This window comes from Pocillopora verrucosa, chromosome 4 (genome assembly GCF_036669915.1).
Source record: "Pocillopora verrucosa isolate sample1 chromosome 4, ASM3666991v2, whole genome shotgun sequence".
NCBI classification, from domain to species: Eukaryota; Metazoa; Cnidaria; class Anthozoa; order Scleractinia; family Pocilloporidae; genus Pocillopora; species Pocillopora verrucosa.
In genome coordinates, this window is record NC_089315.1 from 4,118,876 (window position 1) to 4,127,302 (window position 8,427).

The window sequence follows — 8,427 nt, forward strand, 5'->3', positions numbered from 1 at the left end:
CGCAAAAACTAGAAATCATTGCTTTGATCAGTATATCTTGTATCATCAACATAGCTACACGAATTCGGCGCCTTTGCAAAGAAGGATCCTCGTGTTAGGTAAACATGCTGGTTCTAAAAATGATGAGCGCCTCGTTTGAAAACAGCTGTGCGCCAGAAACAAGGTTTTTAATCGCCTCGAGGCTCTCCACAGAAAACCGTTACTTTCAGTTGTATTTAACATCAGTAGTAAGACCAAAAAATATATTTGTACGTTGAAAAAACTGACTGGTAAAAACTAGGCGACTTTGACTTACATATAGAGAGAGGTGGTTTAAATGAGTCACTGCAACAGGGATAAATTTAATTATTTTTGAATTTGTGAACCTTTGGCTCGATGCGCTAAACGAGGGTCAAGTCTACCCCTGGGTACACCGATGGAGATTGATTTTACTAGTGCATATTTACACTACCCACTCCCACAGTGCAGCAAAATTGTCACTCCGATAATTTTCTCGATCAGTTACGAGCTTTTCCGCCTCCCTTCGGCCAAAGTCCTTCAGGACTACCAATTACTCAGGACTTTTGTTTGGAAAGTTGACCCGGAACAATGGGCCATTTCTTCTAGTAGAAAGAGAAAAAAATCCATTTTGATTATTTGCAACCAACGACCGAATTGATGCGATGCTATTGTTTGCCACAGGAAAAACTACACTAAAATTTTGAAGAAAAAAAGAAAGGAGATTTGAATGGAGCATTTTGATGAAAGGAAAAATAACCCAACGTCCGTCATCGCAGACGGACGCAAACAGTTCCTTTACAATCGCACTAAACAACCCTAGAGCGTATGTCTCACAATGTAAACTTTATTAATAGATTGGTTGGAGTGACATAGTCCTCAAAATTTCAAGCCTAGCAAGTGCAACTTTTGGTCACGGCCATTTCAGCCCAATTTTTTAGCGAAAACACAATAATTTTACTGCCTCTACACTAAGGAAAGAAGTTTCTATATCTGGATCTCACCTACCCTGGCAAGTAGCAACAGATAAACCAAACAAAGGTTTGTAAACATATCAGGCGCCTCCACAGCGTGGAGCCCCAGTCTCTAATGGGTTTGTTTAACTATAACGCATCAGGCAATATTGCCTAAGAACATCTATTTATCCAGACTTTAAACGCTGTACGCACACAGATAATGTTGATAATCACTTCTAGTGCATGGGCAGCCGTTCAAATCTTTATTATTTTATCTTTATATTATTTTATAAACTGATTGTAAAAAATAAGATAAAGAATCATACAAGGAAAATCAACAAGTTTCAGAAAATTATGGATGACAGAAAGAAAACATCTGTCTTTCCAGTCTCATTAACATATATTAACTATATACACACTGTAATCAATTTAATAAAATACATCAAGCTAAGGAGTACGAAGTGCAAAATTTTCCTCTTTATCTATGTTTGTGTGAGTCTCAAAACCATTTTCGCTGGACTTGCCTTTAATTCTTATTATAATAAAGTTCGGATATAACGCGCGCTGTCATTGGTTGAAAGAGCGTGCTCTATGAGAGTATAGAGCATAGAACTGAGCTAAAGCTGTTACGCCATCTGCCAAATTGTACTATGTTCGACCTTTTCCGGGACTTCTTTTTAGCTTTTTTCCGATAATTGTAAGTGAAATTTCGGAACAAGCGAGCCGGCAAGTAGCAACAGATGAACCAAACAAAGGTTTGTAAACATATCAGGCGCCGTAATTTACATTATTAAAACGTGAGCAGATACAAAAATCCTCAAAGGAAAAAACAAAATAGACATTCCGAGTTTTAAAGATTTTCACGCTCAGGTTTACGTACGGTAATAAAAATCAAACACAGCTAACACTCGTATAGTATATAAAGTTCAGAATTCAAAAACAAAACAGAACAAAACAGAAATTATGAAAAATATAATCAAACTGACATAACTGTCAAAATTCATACTAATCATGACGGTGTCCGAGCAAATATGATCATGCTGAAGTCCATCGCGGCTCGCTTAGTATGGCGATCTCCGGTCATTACAGTAAAGCAAGCCTCAGAAACTACATCGGCCGGCCTTCGAGTGAAAAAATAAGAGCTCGCTCTGATATCCTTTCCGATACGTTTAGCAGAAAGTCACTTCAGTCACTGCAGCCGAGTTTTGCGGCGCTGTGTTCAAAATTCAGAATTCAAAATGGTACAGTATGCAGATGATTTAACAGCTTTTGTGTCGGATATCAGATCTGCTCAATACCTTTTTAAGTTACTTGGTCAATTCCATGATTATAATATGATTATAATATTAATGACTATAACATTTCCCCAATATTTTATAAGGAGATGTTACACTGGTGGTCAGATTTTCGTTCTAGATTTGATCTTGTAAGTCTACGTGAAACAATCATCTGGAACAATCATAACATTAGAGTAAACGGCAAACCTTTATTCTATTATAATTATAATAGCGCAAATATTATTCTTTTAAGCGACTTAAAATTTGATTTGAGTAACACAGAGTCCTTTAACCTAGCAAAACGTAATGGTTTAAAAGATTCCAACTTTCTGACCTGGACTGGTGTTCGTTGCGCAGTACCAAGTCATCTAAGAATTCGATGCCACGAAATTAAGAAAGATCATGTCAGATCACTGCAATTTAAAATCGGTAATAAAATCTTTGATCCAGCACTTAGCAAGTCTAGGGATTTCTACGGTTTGCTTATATCCAGTAAGGCGACAGAGTCCAGAGGCTTCACAAAGTTGAAATCTAAATTTTCTATTGATGATGTGGAAACAAAAAAGGCCTTCTCATTAATAAGGTCCTGTATCTGTGAGACATATGTGCAATGCTTTCAATTTAAAATACGAAATGACATTTTATTCACAAATTCCCGCTTAGCTAAGATAGGTTTAATACAAAGCGATCTTTGCACTTTTTGCAATACTAGTGCGGAAACAATTGATCACTTATTCTTTTACTGTGTTTACTCACATGCATTTTGGGAAGAATTTGAATCTTATTGGATCGCTATAGCCAAAGAACAAAGGAAACTTGAGTTAAAGACTATTTTAATTGGTGTCACAGATACTAATTGTTCTTTATTTAATTACTTAATCGTTTTAGGTAAGCTACATTTATGGAATTGCCGTAGGAATAATAGTCTTCCTTTTTTCCCTTCGTATAAGGAACTAGTAAAAAGAAAATATGAAACTGAATGTCACATTGCGGCTAAGTTTAATGATAGGAAGATGCTAGAGGCTAAATGGAAACCCATTTTGAATCATAATTTAATAGATACATAGGTGTGTAAGCGAAAAAAAAAACTGTAAAAAGTAGGTAAGAATTGCAGTCTAAGGAAGTATTATATAGTAAGTAGAATAAGTAACGTCTTGTAGGTGGTATTGTAAGTAGTGTTCGTCTTGTTTTGTAAAGTAGTGTTCTTCGTGTTGCAATAAAAAAAAGTCCTTTGCTCGAAAAAAAAAAAAAAAAAAAAAAAAAGAGTTTTGCGGCGCTGTCATCCCGAGCGATCTTCATGTTCGGTGAATTCGGCTGTCGTTCATTTAAAAAACACTTGTCTTAAACAGTTTGTTTTCTACCTTGTCATGTGAAAAAACTCGCGTGTTTTTTATGAGGCATAATTTGGCTGAAGTTCACTGAACATTTCACTTCAAGATTCTGTATGAAAAACTTCAAGCAAAAGCGTTAAAATCGACTTGCCGAACTATTTTACTTTGTAAACTATCGCAGATTGTGAACTTTGATGGTTTTTGAACTTTGATGGTTTGACACTTTTGACGGCTTTTGTTTTGTAGAGCCAATCAGATTATTTGAACCATTCCAACAGGGATTCTGATTGGCTTATTGTAGCGTGCTCTATGAGAGTATAGAGCATGCTGACTACATTGTAGTTCGCTTTGGAAATAAAGTTTGTTTTGAAAATTGAAAGTAATGCATGGGGAATTTGACGGATTCTTTATTATAAAACAAATAGAGAAGCCTTGACTGTGCTCTGTTCTGTTATAAAGCACGCAGGAAGCGACTAGAGCACTCAAGAAGTGGGGAGAAACACGAGACGTAGTCGAGTGTTTCTCCCTACACTTCTTTCGTGTTCTAGCCGCTTCCTGTGTGCTTTATAACAGAACAGAGCACAGTCAAGGCTTCTCTATTTGTTAATTAAAGTCTCTCGTTTCTTCTCTCAAATTCACCTGCATTGCGTTTGTTTGACATGAATTACCAAAGACGATCTATAATTATAATGCATTTGCACCTGACGTGACGTGTGACACTTCAAGGAATTAATAATGACATTTTGTTGTCCAAGACACATTATTATTCTACCAATTTAGCTTTTTGTGCAAAGAGCCCAAACAGGAAGAGGGAAGTTCATTTCTAATATTAATTTTCATCTTGGCTTGAAACCCAACAGTTTCTATCGTAACCATAGCTACCAGACTAATAAAAGAAAACGCGTTTGGCTAAATAAGTCTAGTGTTGGGCATCAAAGAACGTTGGATCTTGGAAGGTAGGAGATGACTGTACTTAATGCATGAAAAACTTGAGTTTGACTTTCACCCCATGGTAAGATTTGATATTCAGCCTTAACTCCTATTTCTGTGTAGTTGAAATAAAACGAAAATGAAATTTACCGAGCTTCCAAATGTGAGTATCACAAACACTTGGCGAGAAAACATCTTCAGCTGCTTGAAAGAAACAAGATCACTTGAAAGAAACAAGATCATTATCCTTAAATTTTATTTTCTTGAACAAAACATTTACTATGTTAAATAATAGGGAGTTTTTAATCCAAAAGTTTTTGGATTAAAAACGTACAACTTAACGTCTAAGTATCTGCTTTACCTAGCGTTTTCGTCAATTGGACCTAAAAGAATTAATCGAAATTTTTACAATGTTGGTCAAAGGACTAATTTCGGTGTCTAATACGTATGTTAACATGTGAAGATATTCCTAAGAGACCCAATTCTCTCCATCGAGCGAAGCGGATAACATCCATTTGCGCCATTTGCATTAATTTCCACATGGAACTGACTGCTGCAAGCATTTTTTTAAAATTTATTTTCATAATAAGGTTTCGTTCATAACGACAGGTCGATTTGGGAAGCTTAATCCACTGCTTGGAGTTAGCGATCAACTTAAAACTTGTGTCATACGCGCGTGGTAGAAACAGAAAACCGTTACCTTGAAGAAGGCACGGAATTTGTTCATTTTTCATGTTCTTGACCTGGACTGCATTGTTGACTAACTTCACGTTTGGAAAAGGTGAGTCGCAGACGGCGAATCATTTTTTTATCCTTCGATTCACTTATGAGTACAACTTCATTTATATATCTCTCCTATTCTATTTTACTGGTACAAAAAGAATTAAAGTTACAACAATTAGCAAAGACTAAGTCAAAATCCGACGTTCAACATCTACCCATGATTGGAACTCATTTTTGAAAAATTAAAGGGTATTTAACGAAAGATTTAGCGTTTTTAGCGTTTCTTATTCAGAAAATTGGATATTAGATGCAAAACGACTAAAAACTTCGGCAAATACGAATTACTTCATTTAAAATAGTTACCTTCCCATCTCTCCTCTCTCAATAACATTTAAGCATGACACTATGTTATGGTCAATTTTCCCGCGTTTTACTAGGCGAAAATTTGATCTTTCTGCATCGTACGGAAGCACATTTTAACCGCTCTCAATCATATGTGAAAAATTATTTTTACAAGAGAACAGTACTGACATATGGTAAAGAATAGTTACATTTTTTTGTTGTATATTCGTCCATAAACATAGCTTATCTATCAAAAGTTAAAATCGCGTATTGTGCAAGTCTAAGAGAAAGTTATTAGCACAAACATGTTCAATGATTAGTTTAAAGGTGTAGATCGCAACGGCTTACATTCTTTTTCGTTTATTGTTCTTGTGCAGGAGTGCTAATTGTAGTAAAATTTTGTGTGCCCTTTCTTTTTGTCATTGTGTAACGTTGCGTAATGTAGCGCGTATTTAACCGTATTGTTCAATGTAGTTTGGGGCAGTTTGGCAGTGTAGTTTCGTCGAGTGTGGTTTGGTATATTTGTTCTTTTCGCTTTATGCTGTTTGTTCGCCACTAGGCAGGATCTTTATCATCGCAACAAATGTAAGTTTGGTATCATGTAGTTTTCTTCGTTGTTCTCGTTGTAGCTCTCCTTGTGTATTTATTCTAGTTTATATTGTAATAGTTTTCGTTCGCTGTTTTATTTGCAGTTTTAACCGTACCGTGTACCGTTCGCGTTTAAAATTGTTAGAATTAGTTACTATAAATCGCCAGTGGCAGTTACAAAAGGTACTCACCTCAATAGCAGGTGGCATCTGTCGACCGTTAAATTTTCTCTTTTTTTTTTTTTTTTTTTTACAAGACAGCACACCAAAAGTAGAGTTATAAGGAAAAAAGGATCTAGCAACCGTTTCCTCATAGACTTCTGTCCTTAAAAAGACCGTAAAAAATGAAATAGAGGCAATGCATAATTCAAGGCACGAATAAAATTTATTGGATGTCTTACCACCTTTATGTACTACGAGCCTGCTGCTTAATGTTCCTACATGATTTTAAAAACCTAAATGCTGTAATGTTTCCGTGATGGCTAAAAGGTTCCAAGGATTCTGTTATCGATTATAAAAAGACGATGTAATGCCACTTTCTGAGTGGCCTTGAGTTGTTTTCCTTCATCGGAAGCAGTATTGCTATGGCTGTTAGCGTTTAACTTCCCTAACTGATTATTTCATGAATGCTTAAGTAAAAACCAGGCAAATCATAATTTACCCTTCGTTAAGTGTAAGATGAAAAGTTCAGGATGAAGACTATAACACACGATGCTTCGCAAAGGAAATCTTACAAGTTTCACCACAATATTCTGTATTTCTAGTCTTGCATTTCCTTGATTGTTAATTCCATATTATACATATGCACGTACTTACTTCGTTTCAAGGCGCCAATTAAACACATTTAATTTAGTGAGGCGTGAGTGGCCCAGTGGTCAGAGCGCTGGACTCTGGGTCGGACGGCCCAGGTTCGAGTCCTGGATGGGGCACTACGTTGTGGCCTTAAGCAAGTCGCTTCACTCACCTTGCTTCGTCTTCTCGGATAAGACGTTAAGCCGGAGGTCCCGTCTCCTGCAGGGTTTGGGGTGGGAGATTACTACGAGATTACTGTGTGATGGATGTCCTCCCCTGGGTTGGGTTGGGTGGGTTTGTGAGGGCCACAAGTTTATTAGCTATGCTATTATGTGTTACCCTCGTAAAATAAAGTCTTTAAGTCTTTATAAAGTCTTTATTTAACGAAAGATGAGTCGTAATCGATAGAAAATAAGTTCACAGGAGCTTTACTCGAACAGTTTGGTCTCTACGTAATTGCAAAAAATAGCACGATTTAATTTATCGCCTGCCTAAATAAAGTACTCTCTACGTCGTTGAAAACGCGAATGAGACCAGTCGACAGTTAAAAGACTGGTAACGAAATTACTAAGCTGTTTTTCAGTGGCATGTCACACCTAATGAGAACTTAAACAATTTCAACAATTTTTTTTGAATTCAAAATTCGAGCAACTTCCGCCGAAGAATTAAACAAGCTGGAAAATATAGGAGATAATTTATTAATGAAGTCATTTGGTGTCTTATAGAAAGACATAAACAGCTTCTGGTATCTGTCTTGTCTGTCATCTTGAACAAAACATTTACTATGTTAAATAATGGGGGAATATGTATTGTTTATTCTGGTAAAAGTGCGCCTAAAATATGTTTTAAAACTCCTACGGAGTGCGTGAAGCCGGCTGAATGTTTCATCGTGCACAAATTGTCGGGATGATTTTATCATAAGGACGGAAAACGTTGTGCTTTTAGTCTAACTTGTGGTGACAAAGCCGTAGGAAGAAAAATAAACGATTTTACAAGAATAGCAACTTTTCAAATAATTTCGAGCCATTATTGCTTGTTGATTTAACGTTGCGTGAGACAAGACAGACGACAATTCAATAAATAATGTTTTGCTGCAAAATTACAACGGTGACAAAAGCCTAACAAAAAGCTTCCACGCGTTAAGCAGTAACGAAAATAATGCAGCATTGAAGAAGAATAATTTACTACAGATGGCATCCAATGTATGGCGAAACATTACTGCTCTAAAAGTAGAAATTTCCCGCCTATAGTTGTCTGTTTTTTATGTCGTTAACAGAAATAAAGCAGGCAAACCTTAATTTATAAATGACATGACATATATTCTTCCATGTCATTGGGTTGTTGAGGAACTTAGTTGCTGAAGAGTAACTTTCAAATTACAAACCAAACCTGATTGGTTGACACAGTAACTTATTTGCCAAAGAACTCATTAAAAGGTTCATTCAGGAACTAAGATACCTAAAATATCAAGTACATTTTAAAATGGAGATTT